The 13,992-nt window shown below is 39.7% G+C and overlaps 1 protein-coding gene across 1 annotated transcript in view; it reads left to right on the top strand.

Moving 5' to 3' along the window:
* Positions 1 to 5,952: 5,952 nt before the first annotated feature.
* The window catches only part of RALA (RAS like proto-oncogene A), a 20,146-nt gene continuing 12,106 nt past the window's right edge, over positions 5,953 to 13,992 (top strand). Inside the window, exon 1 of the mRNA XM_009641556.2 lies at positions 5,953 to 6,037. The gene's annotated coding sequence lies outside the window, so the exon portion shown is untranslated. The remainder of the gene's footprint in view (positions 6,038 to 13,992) is intronic.

Below are 13,992 nucleotides of genomic sequence, written 5' to 3'. Positions count from 1 at the left end.
AATTCCCTTCTGTGCTGCTGTTAGACTTGATCTTTAAGTCTGATCCTTGTCTCCGGCAGTCTGGGAATGCTTATGTGTAACACCCACATATAGGCAGGCAGAAATGTTTCCTTCAACATTACATGGAGTGCAGTAAACATGGAAGTCTTCCAGACACGAGACTTCTGTGGAGCACGTCAAAAGCCAGCGATGTGTGGTACGGTCCTTCTCTTTGCTAGTACTCCCATTGAAGCCCATCAGACAGTGTGGAGTAAAGCTCATCTGTCACTTCAGGGCTGTACCAGCGTAGACCTCTTGGTATAGCTGTGCTGTTTTCTGAAAGGGCTTTTAGTGCGGAAGTAGTTAATTTCAGCAATGCTTTCCCCAGTGGGATTTATTTCAGACCTCCAAATAAAATAAACTATACAGACAGGAAAACAATGTTAAAGTTGTTTTAACTTTAATGTAAAGACAGACTTCTGCAGGCATGCTGTGTCAGTCACAAAACCCACCCTTGACTGGTGAGGTTGTGCCATGGAAGATGGTTGAGTAGGTGGACCTGAAGGCCCTGCTCAAAGCAAGGCTGGTAGAAGCTCATCCTTAGTGATCTGTCACTGTTACCCATGGAGATCAAAGTAAGCAAAATCAGATACTGAATTAAGTTGGTTATTGTGTGGAAGAGCTATTTTGGTATGACAACACTATTATAAAGTTATTACACACTTAACCACCTCAATTAATTCTACCTTTGTAGTGTAACACACAAAGCTTCATTCCAATCCATCTGTAGAACTCTTGTATTTTAAGAAGTAATGCTTTAAGTTGCACAATCTTAAGAACTGGTTTAGGTAAGGTCAAAAATTATATTTAACAATATCCAAAGTAGGAGTTCATTGTAATGCTTCAGCGACTGGTCCAGTACGGTCATGACTGATAGCTCCTTACATCTTATTGCAACTTGAATTCTCTGACTTTTTATACGTTTATGTGTTTGAAGTTGTCACTGATTTGAAAATGAATATAAAAACTTGTTTTACATTGGCATAATTCACATTGTGAAGTCAGTGACACAGCACTGGTCTGTACAAGTACAAGTTGTTAAAGCACCTTTCCTTCATGCTTCAGGTTGCGTATTTTTTGTCTGCTGCTGATCAGACATGATGGCTTTGAGATTCCAGTTCATTCGTATGCACTGGAAGTAAGGTTGGGTTGACCCTGGCTGGACGCCAGATGCCCACCAAAGCTGCTGTATCACTTCCCTCTTCAACCAGCCAGGGGAGAGAAAAACATACCAAGGGGCTTGTGGATTGAGATAAGAACAGGGAGAGATTGTTTGCCAGTTACCATAATGGGCAAAACAGACTCGACTTGAAATTAATTCAATATATTACCAATCAAAATCGGAATAGGAGAGGATATGAATCTTAAAACACTTTCCCCCCGCCCCTCCCTTCTTCCTGGGCTCAACTTCACTCCCAGGTTTCTCTACCTCCTCCCCCACAGCGGCACAGGGGGGTGGGAATGGGGGTTGGGATTGGTTCATCATGTGTTGTCTCTGCTGCTCCTTCCTTCTCAGGGGGAGGACTCTTCCCCTGCTCCAGTATGGTGTCCCTCTCATGGCAGACAGTCCTCCATGAACTTCTCCAATGTGAGTCATTTCTATGGGCTACAGTTCTTCACAAACCGCTCCAGCGTGGGTCCATAGTTTCCAAGGGGTGAAGTCCCTTAGGAGCAGACTGCTCCAGCGTGGGTCCCCCATGGGGTAACAAGTTCTGTGAGCAAACCTGCTCCAGTGTGGGCTCCTCTCCCCACAGGTCTGCAAGTTTTGCCAGGAACCTGATCTGGTGCAGACTTCCCACGGGGTCACAGCCTTCTTCCTTTGGACATCCACCACTGTGGCATGGGGTCCTCCACGGGCTACAGGTGGATATCTGCTCCACCGTGGGCCTCCATGGGCTGCAGGGGGACAGCCTGCCTCACCAGGAGCTGCACCACGGGCTGCAGGGGAATCTCTGCTCCGGCGCCTGGAGCACCTCCTGCCCCTCCTTCTTCACTGACCTTGGTGTCTGCAGGGCTCTTTTCTCTCACATCCCCTCACTTCTCTCTCTGGCTACTGTGCCGCAGCAGGGTTTTTTCCTTCTTAAATACGTTATTACGGAGGCATTACCACTGTTACTGATTGGCTTGGCCTTGGTCAGCGGCGGACGCCGGGAAAACTTCTAGCAGCTTCCCTCAGAAGCCACCCCTGTAGCCCCCCTGCTACCAAAACCTTGCCAATACAGGTATATAACAAAACAGGAAAACTTAACCTAGGAAGAAAACACTGCACTCTGGACTTCTTCTCTATACAGTCCAGGATTGTCATTCAGAATTTAAAGAGCAGATGCATTAGGCTAAGTGTCAGAAGCTGCTGTCTGTTAAGCAAGTTCTCCATCTAAAATGTTACTACATGGCTAGTGTTGCAAGGAAGAAAAGATGGCTACATGTAACTTCCATAGTGAAATTCAGTGTGCTGCAACATGTTGGAGAATCCTAGGAGGAAGACACCCACTGTAACTTGAGATGCATAAAATGCTACTACTTGATTGTTTTTCCCTGTTTAATGAAGACTGTGATAAGAACAGTAATGAAAAATTAAAAGACTGATAAAGAACAATAAGAAAGCTGCTAGTCTGAATTATTTGCTTGGTTTGCATCTGTACTCGTTTTGTTTTAGTGTATAGCGTAACATAAAGGACTGTTTTTAGAACAGTTAATTAAAAAACACACAAGTGTGTTTGTTTCAGAATTATTAAAAAGGCTGAAGTTAACCAAGTGGTTTTTCCAAGTGGAACGTTCTTTCTGGGAAGACCTTTTCTTGGGTGTGGCTGTGTTGCACCAGTTGAGCAGGAGCTGTTGCTGCCTTTTGGACTTAGAGGGGTTAAATTCTAAATCTTAATCCAAGCTATGTCTCAGTCCTCTTTCTTATATCTCGTTTTGTTAATAACTGGGATCTTAAGTCATGATAGCAACTTTTTACCCTTCTGCTACTGCTGTGAGGGGAAAATACTCACTTTTAACCTGTATATATTGCACATCTTTAATGTCTCTGCGCTTTGTTAAGGAATCTGATTGCAGGCATTGCCAACTGGTATTGCCTGTGTTCGGAGCTAGGGGGATGATAATTTGTAGATTGTTGGTGTTCTTCAAGAGGCCAGTAGCTGATCCACAAAATATTTTAGAAAAGCCTGTATGTGTACCCCTATGCAACTGGCTCCCTGTCAATCACTAACTCTGGGCATGTAGTTATTAATTTTACTGATGGGCTTTCAGTTACAATTACACTTAAAAGAAAGAGTTTATAGTGCAGCTGCTCACCAAAACGCTAGAATTTCTCAGTTCCTCCTTGCTGAAGAACCAAAGAGTGAGATATGAAACATTTTGGTTTGGAATCATTCAAAAACCTTAGAAGGTCCTGATTTTTATTTTGAGAAACTGCTTTGCTATCCTGTCTCTTTAAAGTTTTTCCTTGGATCATATTGGGAAAGTTGATCTTTTTAGGTAATGTGGTTTGGCACGTGTTGAACTTTTCTAGTAGAAGAGCATCTGTTTTTCTTAAAATTAAATGAAGGTTAACCTGTATCTGTTGTATTTTCTGTCTTGCAAAGGTTGTGCTTTATAGCTCTTGCAGTCAAAATGAATAGAGGAATGAAATAATCGAAAAAGACAAAGCATTCTTTCTCTGCAAGATGTATGAGTTAGAACTGAGACCATGTGTATAACACATAGTTTAAGTGAATTTCTTCAGGCTGGAGTGTCTTGAAGAGCATTGCAAAAGCAAATTAGTTCTAGTGACCTTAAAAATAGTTTGGAAAATTTGAGGAGCAAAGTTTTATATTGTAATCTTTCTAATAGGTTTTACTAAAATTTTAGGAGGTAAGACTTTTTTACAGATACAGGGAAGAAATAATTCTGGGATGAGAAACTAAAGCAAAAACAATCTTGTAGCCAACTACTATGATATTTTTTTAAAAAAAAACATGAACAGTGAAAAACAATACAATAAAATACTGAAGTGGTCATAACTAACCCAGTCAGGATGGCATAGTTATTCTTGGATTGTCGGTAGTTTGAAGGAGAGATTTTCAGGAACATAATTTCTGTTTCTCAACAGACTAAGATCTTTCACTGACCATTATATGTGAATAACAGGATTGGGTTTTAACAACACTGACTTTTCCAGACTTTATTCAGGACTCAGACTGTGTGTGTATTAAGATAAAAGAAATAAACCACTCAAGGAAAAAAGCTGTAAAATTAGTTTCTGACTCTGTGGAGAACTGATGCTATGAGAAGTACTGCAGCTGACTTGAAAGTATGCAAGTGACGATCTGGAAATAAAATGTTTTCATAAGTCAGCAGTAGTGAAGGTTCTGTAGGCCGGAGGAAATCCTATATTACGTCATGCAACATTGAAAAGGTATTAGGTCACATATTTTTCACTGGAATTTAAAAGTTCATGTGTACAGAAAGGACTACAGCTCACAGTTGGTAGTATTTAGCATTGCAACACACATAGAATTAAATGTTGATAAAGATATCAGAATTCACCGTAGACAGAATTCTATAGTAGTTCTTCCCTGGCAAGACTGACCTTTAAAATAAACTGGATTTGGTCTGTGACCACCTCTGGAATGCCTTCAGCTTTTGCATTGAGTGTCTGGCCGTAGGAAGAGAGGCATGCTTGAGACCCATTTACAGATGTGCAATACTACATCAATCTTAATGGTGCCTTTTCCAAGACTCCTTGCCTTTGAACTGTGAATACAAAACTAGTTTTAAGTTGTTTATCGGAAGCTTTTGACAGCTGCTTCACTTGGTTACCCAGATAGTCTAAAATGAATGTTATGCTTGCTTCTGTGTTCGGAAATTGATCCATGATTTTTCACATACATTGCTGTATAAATAACATTTTTTTAGATTGTTTGGTCTCTTAAAACTTAAACTTACTTATTCTTGTAAGACATTTAACAGTTCTGAAATGTTCTGAATTATCATGTGCATAAGAGCTATAAGAATTCAAATATGAACAAAAAGTGGTTTTTAAAAGTTACTGCTTTACAATTTGAGAGCATTTAACTTGGAAATGTCTTCTGTGATACTGCAAGAAAAGTCTGATCAGTATTTTAAGCACAATGAGATCAAAACCACCTTGCACTGGCACTTAATGTGGAAATTGATAAATTGGTCTGAATGTTAATAATTTCATACTAAGTTCATGAACTGAATGCCTTCTATTTCTAGCCACCGCATGGTTTATGCCCATGATACGTGGAATAGCCATGAAACTCTATCATGTATTATATGATTGGCAAGCATATATTGAACTAAAAGGCAATTAATTGCCTGATTGGGTCTTTTAGGTCTACTGGATTGACTCTACCAGTTTTCCGTATCATAGATCTAATAGTTTTAGAATAAACGGCATCTAAAAATGGGGAGGGATCAGGCTAAACAGTGTTTCAACTTTATGAATGCTTTCTTACCATGTAACCATTTGTGTCCTTGAATGACCTGCTCAAAAGGTTAATTACAAGTCTTTGTGTATTTGCAAACCAGTCTCATTCAGTGAGTCACGCATACAAAATATTCTTCCCCTGAATAAAACAGAAAAATGATTAGGATTTTAGGAGCAGCAATTTGCACTGCATAGAGTGTAAACAGGAGAAGTTACCGGAACAAAATACAGCTACAAAACAAAATACAGCTACAAAACTAACGCTCTTACAATACTACTACTACAAAAGAGTACTTACACATTTGTAATTGGGTGGTAAAACAGATGGCAAAGTTATAAAATGAAAAGTAACTTACTTTGCCAAGTCAGATTTCACTAATGAAATATATTTGCTACAGCTGGATGATTCCTTAGAGGAATAAAAGGAATTTTTTTTGAAATGCAAAATCCAACGTGCTCCTATTTTATTAGGTTCCATTTGGCTGGTGTGTTGATGCAGTCTGCCTATGGGGAGAGAGAACGCTTGCCTGTATTTGTGAAGAGGAAATGGAGGATTTGGTGGTACCTGCTTCTTGATGTCTTTTGCTAATGACCTGTGTTTGGTCCTTTGTGTTTGCACCATTTGTGCTGCAGCCTTTGATATAAATGTGCTTGCACCTGCTGGAGCACTTGTTCCCTGCATCCTTCATTGCAAGAAGCCAATTAATAAAGTGTGAAGGACAGTGTATTTTGGTATTCCTACTTTGCTTTTGTTGAATCTTCATCTAGCTAGGCACTGACCACACAGAAGGCAGTGCCTGCCTCAAATGCTTTATTTGAAAGCTTAAACTTTTTCTATGTCAAGAATTTCATAGGAGTGTTATTCAAACAAGGCTTCTGTGTTCATTCTGTCTGTGCTAATACCTTGAAAGAATTTAAGGGTGTTCATGTGAGTTTTCACCATAATACTATATGACTGGCTAACGAGGCAAAATAAGTTGTTTTGAGCAGGATAAACTCCCTGAGCTATCAATATCAGAACTTGTCTCACTGTGAAGTGAGATGCCTGCAACACAACAAGGCTGCTTCTGCCCACCAGAGTATGTGGATGGCATCTGTCCTATAGATACCTTAAGGATTGAGTGCAGCCTGCCATGAGAGCCTACTGGGAACTTGGTTTTGCTTTGCAGATACCATTTGTTTCTAGATTTCTCTGTCATAAGTCAACTTTCCTGCCTATAGAGCAGTGAAACTATTTGGGTGGAGTGTTGGGTTTAGTGAGTGTGGATCTTTAGTCATCATTTCTGGCTGTAAAAATGACCATATGGATATTTGCTTTTTCTAGAAAATGCACATCTGACATTCTGAACTTCTAACTAAAGGAAGAGTACAGGCTTGTTAACAATTAATGAGATACTTGTGTTAGAGGAAAACCTGATTTATGGACTTGTGCTGGCAAACCTATATTTTTCAAGTATGTCTTTTGGAAGCCTTCTTCAGACTTTGTTTAAAGAATTTACTTCATCAAGCCAACTCAGAATGTTTACACTTAAATCTTCCTTACATTTCTTTAGTGAATGTTGAAGTGTAAGTGTATAGGGGCAAAAAGGACACCGTGATGTGGCTGATACTTCTTTTGAAGTATGGTCAACAAAAAAAGCTGGCTTTATGATACCAAATATGATGTGAGCAACTTTTTGAATGCAGAGCTCTTGAACTGCTTTTAAAAGTGAACCGCTGAGGTTCATGCTGCAAGCTCTGGCGTACTGCCTTTGAGGGAACTCCATTTCTGTTGCTTTCCAGAACAGCTGGAAGCAGCAGCTCTGTGCAAGTGTGAGTGATGCCCTTATCAGTCAAAAGTTAGCTTCCAAATGTGCTTTTTTTGCACTTGACACACAGGGTGAAAATGGCTGTAGCTAATGTGTCTTACATGACACTAGCTTCAATGTGTCCTTGAAGTGCTTCCCTCAGTCCTTTGTTGAATGGCACTAACTTAAGACCCCAAGTTGTTGATCCTGTGTTACTAAAAGTCATCCTTATAGGCTATGCCTTGCCCCTCGCATTTTATGAAGAGAGAAAAAAGTGTCTTGTATATCAAATGCTGAATAAAATTCATTAGTAGCCGTTGCTTTACATAGCATCTCCCATGAATGTAACTTGACCTTTGTCAAGGGACTTGATTATGGGTGTTTGGTGTGGGACCCTCTTCTGCAGAATCTGGCTCTTCTGTTTCAGACTTTCATTCCTCCTTCGTTTTGCTTATGCTAGAAAATCGGCTGTAGTACCATTGTACCTGTTTGTCTGTCTTGCCTCTGAATCCATGCAAGTGTGTAGTGTGGATAGCTTTGGCAGACTCGTGGCATGTAATTGTTCTTCTGCCGTGACTACCATTACTGCCTTCTGTTAATATGATAGATTACAGAGCTCCATGTTTAGAAATTTAATCTAAGAGAAGGCATGACTTATACCTTGTGTTAAAGCAACACTTCAACACTGTCAACCTCGGAAAGCTAAGTTCCCTCTGTGATTAGAATAGACTGAGATAGGGCACCAACCACATAGTGAACTTGAGGAAGCAGAAACAGTATTCTAGGCTTTCATGTAAATGTGTATATTATCAAAATTACTTCACAGTGTAACTTTAGTCAGTTGAACTATGAAAACAAGCTTGCTGCTTATGTTAACCTAGGTGCCGTGCTTAAGTTTGCTGCTTTTCCCACTGATCTTTGGATCAGTCCAGATAAACCACTGCAAGTATCTAAAATTCTTCCAAATGTTCCATATTAGCCATCACATAACTTATAAAAAGTGAGGAATATTCAGCATGTGCTAAATTGTGGTTGAGGAACCTTACAACACTTGCATTGTTTTTAGGCTGGAGGTGCTGCAGTTCGGCTTTCCCCATGCTCAGTGATGTGTTTTTCTGGTCTGTCTTTTGTGCCAGCAAGTTTGTTTAGGTAGCTAATCTGTCTGAAAACCAGTATAGGTTAGTTTTTGTCTAGAGCAACTTCTGAACTGCTTTGCCACCTAGTTGTTGGCAAACACGAGTGCCTATTGGAACGAAGGATATGGGAATATCAGTGGGACTGTGGCAGGTTCAGCCTGTATCACCCTTGCAGGTGCACACGGTTGAGCTCAAGTGTGTGTTTTGTCAGCTCTTTATGTGGACAATAATGTAGCTGCTTCCCTTTCTTTTCAGTACATTTCAAGGCTTAAAATCTTAAGACCTTGATTTTGTTCCAAACTATTTCTGCTGTTCAGTTTGTCAGGGTTTGCTTGTGCTGTTCCATATGGGTTTCAAGAAATTTCTTTATGGAAGTGCCTCCCCAGAAGTCGTCTTGAAGGGTGCCAAAAAAGCTTTTTGGTAACAAAATGCTGAAACGATGACTTACAACATGGGGAATACGTATCTATTCTCACATCAGAAGCTGCTGCGTGGTTCATGGCTATGCCCAAAAGCTGGCACTAAGGTCCTGTGGAGCCTCAGGGAGACTGCTGGAAGGCTGAGAACTTGTTTGGTGTTAGCTAGTGGTTTACTGACTTCTTGTTGGAGGGATCTCAATTCTTGTGATGATATCTCAAGAGCAGAGAGCTGCGGGCATATGGGGACCACTGTTCTTTATAGCAACGTGGTGTAATTTATAGGATGGCTGGGGCCTCAGTAACTTGGGGAAGAGTTCACTGGTTGACTCTTCCAGCTTTGGTGCCTGGGTATGGTTACAGTTCGAAATACCTGTCTCAGGAGGCTGGGAAATGTAGGTCTTTTGCTTGAGATTTGCTGCTGCTGATAGATAGAACTTAATGCAGTTTTTTAAGCCTTACTAAGGTGACTGCACATCTACTAAGAAAAGTAAACTTGTTTAGTGGGTGTGGGAGAGATGAGCACCTTTTATGGTGTGCACTAGAAAGCTTTGGAAAGAAGCGTTCTTACCAAACCTTGAACGTGGCTTAACTGCTTGTTAAAGTCATGGGGAGCTATGAATCCTAATTCCCAGTTAAACAGGTTTATGTCAAAGGATTATTTTCAGGAGAAAGGAAAGGACTTATTGTGAAAGCGTTTCTAACTTGTTCTGAGGTTGAAGTTCAAGCAGCCTGTTTCATCATCTAATGAGACTAGTAATTTCTAAGATAAGTTTGAATATTTGGATTCAGTTTCCTCTTTCTTTAGGCTACTACTTAGAATTTATAGTGATTTTTTTAGTATTTGAAATATTTGTTCTACCTTAATAAAATACTGATGCTACTTTGTGCAGATGTTGCATGTTTAAACTGTAATAAAAACACCAAACTCGAGACATGGAATGACACTTATTACAACAATGCTGATCTAACCTAAAAAACTTCCTTACTCTCCAGTTCTTAAACCAGCTGGCATCACATATCCCATCCTATGTCCTCATGTTTCCTATCTATTTCTGGGTCATGGGGTGTTTCTGCTGATCTAGTTTGAATATTGTAATTGGAAGCAGCTGTTGGGAGGGTTAGGCTCTGCTTGCCTGGAGTTGCCTCCCTCCATTTCCAGGAACATTTTTGTTGCAGGAATATCTGAGTCATTCCTGAGGTGTCTTCCAGATATTTTGCATCTAGTATGGTAGTCTGTGCAGATCATTTTCAAGCAATACACTCAAGCATAATTTTGCTGTTGTTAGCCAAACCAAAACTACTGGACTCAATAAACAATGAAGTAACTGGATGAAACTGTGATCTTTTATTAAAAGATAAGATTGTACTGCTTGGTGGTCCCTGGGGACATGAAATATGTTGACACTTTTTAAAATTCTTGGTCCTGTGCTTTTTCTCAGAAAGCTGAACTTGTAATTCTTAGGTCATGTGAGGCAACAGAGTTGTGAATCACTCTGGAAATTAAGAAACTTGGGAGACTATTCAGACTTGCTGTAGAAGATGGGGTTACTGTCAAATAATTACTATAAATATTTACTTCAGAATGAGATAAAGTTGTAGATAATGTTTCTGGAGGGCATAGATTACACTAAATGTAAAGTACAGAGTAGTGTAGGTATTAGGTTCTTCAATTAAAAAAATGATTGAATTATTTGTTTAGAAGAATGTGAGTCTCCATTACTACATTTTCTTTAATTGTTCAATAAGTAATTGATACAGTATTTTGCCTTTCTGGAAGTATTCTGGTCAAAGCATACTGACTGTAGTTCTTAATATTGCGCAGGTAGCTCACATATTTCAATTAAATTTTTCCCGTTCCTTTAAATGTATCAAATTCTAACTCAGTTAAAAAAACAGAGTAAAAGCAGGTGCTGTGATGTATGAGCTACCGGTTGTAATTGATGCTCATTATATAAAAGAGTCTTCAGGGAAGAAAGTTACTCATCATAAAAGTGAGTGGGTAATGAGGTTAATGTGAGAGTCTTGCAAATCTTTATGTAATCTTCTCTTAAAGGAAACAAAAGAATGGGATTAAGTTTTGATGTCATAGTTTTATGAAGGCCATAAAAATATAAGAAATTGTTTTGTAATTGAAGAAAGGCACCACTATCTCTACTTATTAACTAGGATCTACTATACTAACTGCAGCAAATATGTTTAAACACAAAGCTATGTTTAGCTAGTCCCCTTCAAACAAATGCCTGCAGCAAATCGAAGTCCTTGTGTTAAGGACAACTGCATTTTCACAAAGCCTGCATTCAGCCTTATGTATAGCACTGCAGAAGGTGCCAGCTGAATTTGTGCCTGTAATGATGTGACTTCGGTGTAATGCTTCTCCTTCCCTGGTCTGCTCTCATTGACATTGCATTTACTAGACTCCAGGGGATCAAAATGGACAGAGTAGCTTCTTGACCTCTTAGTCATGTTCTCTAAGAAAACATATGCTCTGTTCTTTGTTAAATTCTGACCTACTGGCCAGCTTGGGGTACATTTTGACAGAGGTGTAGGTGTCTTGGATGTGATCATTCCTGTAACTTCCCTGAATATGAGGGAGAAGTCTGCACTAGTGCTCCCTGTGAAGGAAGGGAAGCAATCTGAGCTGGATGATGTCTGTTGCCCTGTTTGGGCTGATGCACAGCTACTCTCTGTTGGCCACTTCTGTACTCTCTTTTTGTGTATAAATATTGGGATTATTGCATTGAGGACAGATAAAGAGGACAAATGGCATAGATATGTGAGGAAGCATGCTTTATTTAATTGTTTTGGAGTAAGTTATTCTGTAAGAAAAACTAATCTGCGAAGTAGGACAACTTAAGAGGAGTCTTCTGAATTTGATCAGATGAGCAAGATGAGTGAGGGGATAAAAAGCATAAGGTTTTTTCACCCATAAGCATATTTTTAGGTCTCAATATCTTGGGCTGAAGAAGTAGATGGGAGGACAAAATAAAGACTAAAAAGGTATCTTCCCTGAAAACATTGTCCCTGGAGATGAAAATCTCTTATTGCTGGCACCTGATCATCTTACATACTCCCATGGATCTGGATAACCACTTTGTGCTCCAAGACTTTATGCAGAGGTTAACAAGATGCTTACCTAGTCAGAGTCCCATTACAGGAACACTCTCCAGCTCACTCCTCTGCTGAGCTGAGCTGAATGTTGTGTTTAAATCCAGGGGGACTAGAAATACTGTATTTCTTACGCAGAGGACCTGCTACATAAGTTGTGAAACTCTGGAGAAGTTAGTATTGATAGGTAGTATTGATAGGTAGAGCCCAGTCACTCAGGACAGGCAACAGTTTTACAACTCCAGCTACAAGCTCCTGTTGCGACATGATATTCTTAATCATGTAGGATGATCTTAAAAATGTAGCTACTTACTCTTCTTTCCCCTGACCAGATTTCTAGGCTGTTGGACAAGATGCCATTGCTGATACTAACATGAATTCCTATTCCTGCAGTTCTGATTTAATCTAGTTGCTCCTTAACCTGGCTCTGCAAAAATGATCCTGGCTCCAACTGGAAGCTTGCTGTTAAATGAAGCACAGAATCGCAGGGGTGGTTATCTGCAAGCAGGCAATGAGCAGCTGTAGGAGCTTTGCGAACTGCTTACTTTGGCGGAGCAGCCACTGAGGTTCATTTGTTTGGGCCCTTATCTGCACAAGCATGTTGGAAAAGGGCAGTTTCCTAGGAGTTAATCTGCAGCGGAGGTGAGGAGTGATCCATAGCATGGTGGTTAGACAATGCTCCCGCCCTTCTGAGTGAAGGTATGGCAGTATGTTGCTGAGCCAGTTAAGTTTTCACTTCCCTTCCAACTCATTGGGCTATACAAAGAACTGTTTAAAAATAAACTTTCATATATGTCATCAGCTGTATTGCTGCAATGGGGGTTACCAATGGGTGTGGTAAAAAGCTTACCCATATAAATGGATAATACAGTTATTGACAACACCCTGCTTGGCTCTGTGTGAACCTCTCCCTGCTGTAGGGTGACATAGGATTCTGCTGCAGGATAAGCCTGCGTTTATCCTCTGACCCCAAACAATTTTGCACTGTGAAGATGGAAAAAAAAAAAAAAAACCCAAACCATCACAGTACACATAATATGAAAGTATGATTTTTTTTTTGAGCTTCGTTCAACAGGGCTCTTGCCACAGTCTCTGTCACTTTTATTATTATTATAAAGTAGGACAATTCATAAACTAGATATGACCCAAATTAATACTACTTAAGAAAATAAGTCAGGCTACATAAATTAAGGGTAGAAAAAAACTTACTTTGCATGAAACTTCATTTCAGGTGCTTTGTTGTTACAGTTGGAATCTATGTTCCTCTTTGCTTTTGAAAGCAGACTGAAACAGGTAGAGGTACGTGGCAGTAGCTTAAAACTTACCACTTTCAAGGTCTTTCTCCTCGGTAGCAGAATACTTGCTCTGAAGCAGTCTCTCTGGAGTGAGTGTTGTTTGCACATTATTGGACTGTACTTGCTTTGCTTGTCACTTATTTCTCTCTTTTTCACATTGTCTGCCATTCAGCAGGCCTGCATTTTGCCAGCATTATATCTTAACTGGATTGTGAAGAACTTGAGAGCAAGTTGAGACTTCCCCAAGCCACCTCCCAGTAGAAAATGTGGCAGAGTATTCATGACAAACTTATCGTTAAGATTTGAAGTCTGTGGTAGCGTGAATCAGTTTTGCTATCTTCAGTATCTTACTGGTGTGTTGTTTACTGACAGTTATTGATGGCTTGATGACTCAGGATACTGCTTTGACTGGTTGGGTCAGGTTTTTTTAATTCCGAGTTTCTTTGACTCAATTTCTTAGGCTTCTTTGAAAGGACGTTATCAAGGCTTCTGAAAATGATTGGTTGCTGTAAAATCTTTCTGTTAAAGAGTTTTCAGTGAAAAGGAGCATCTTGTTGGCTGGATAGCGTTGTTTTGGCTTTTCAAAGTACAAGGTACAAAAAGCAGCAGCTTCTTTTTGTCACAGTGGAACACTACTTGTTGAATTGCAACTTCTAGTAAAATACGAATTTTCACATTGCTCAATCTACTTAAAGATTGTAAGTTAATTTACAGCAAATATTACAGTGAAACATTACTATTGTGAATTTGAATTTTCTCACAGCTTATAGTGTT

This window comes from Egretta garzetta, unplaced genomic scaffold (genome assembly GCF_000687185.1).
Source record: "Egretta garzetta isolate BGI_Z169 unplaced genomic scaffold, ASM68718v1 scaffold127, whole genome shotgun sequence".
In the NCBI taxonomy this organism is placed as follows: Eukaryota; Metazoa; Chordata; class Aves; order Pelecaniformes; family Ardeidae; genus Egretta; species Egretta garzetta.
The sequence above is the reverse complement of the archived record's forward strand: the minus strand, read 5'-3'. Positions and strand labels throughout refer to the sequence as shown.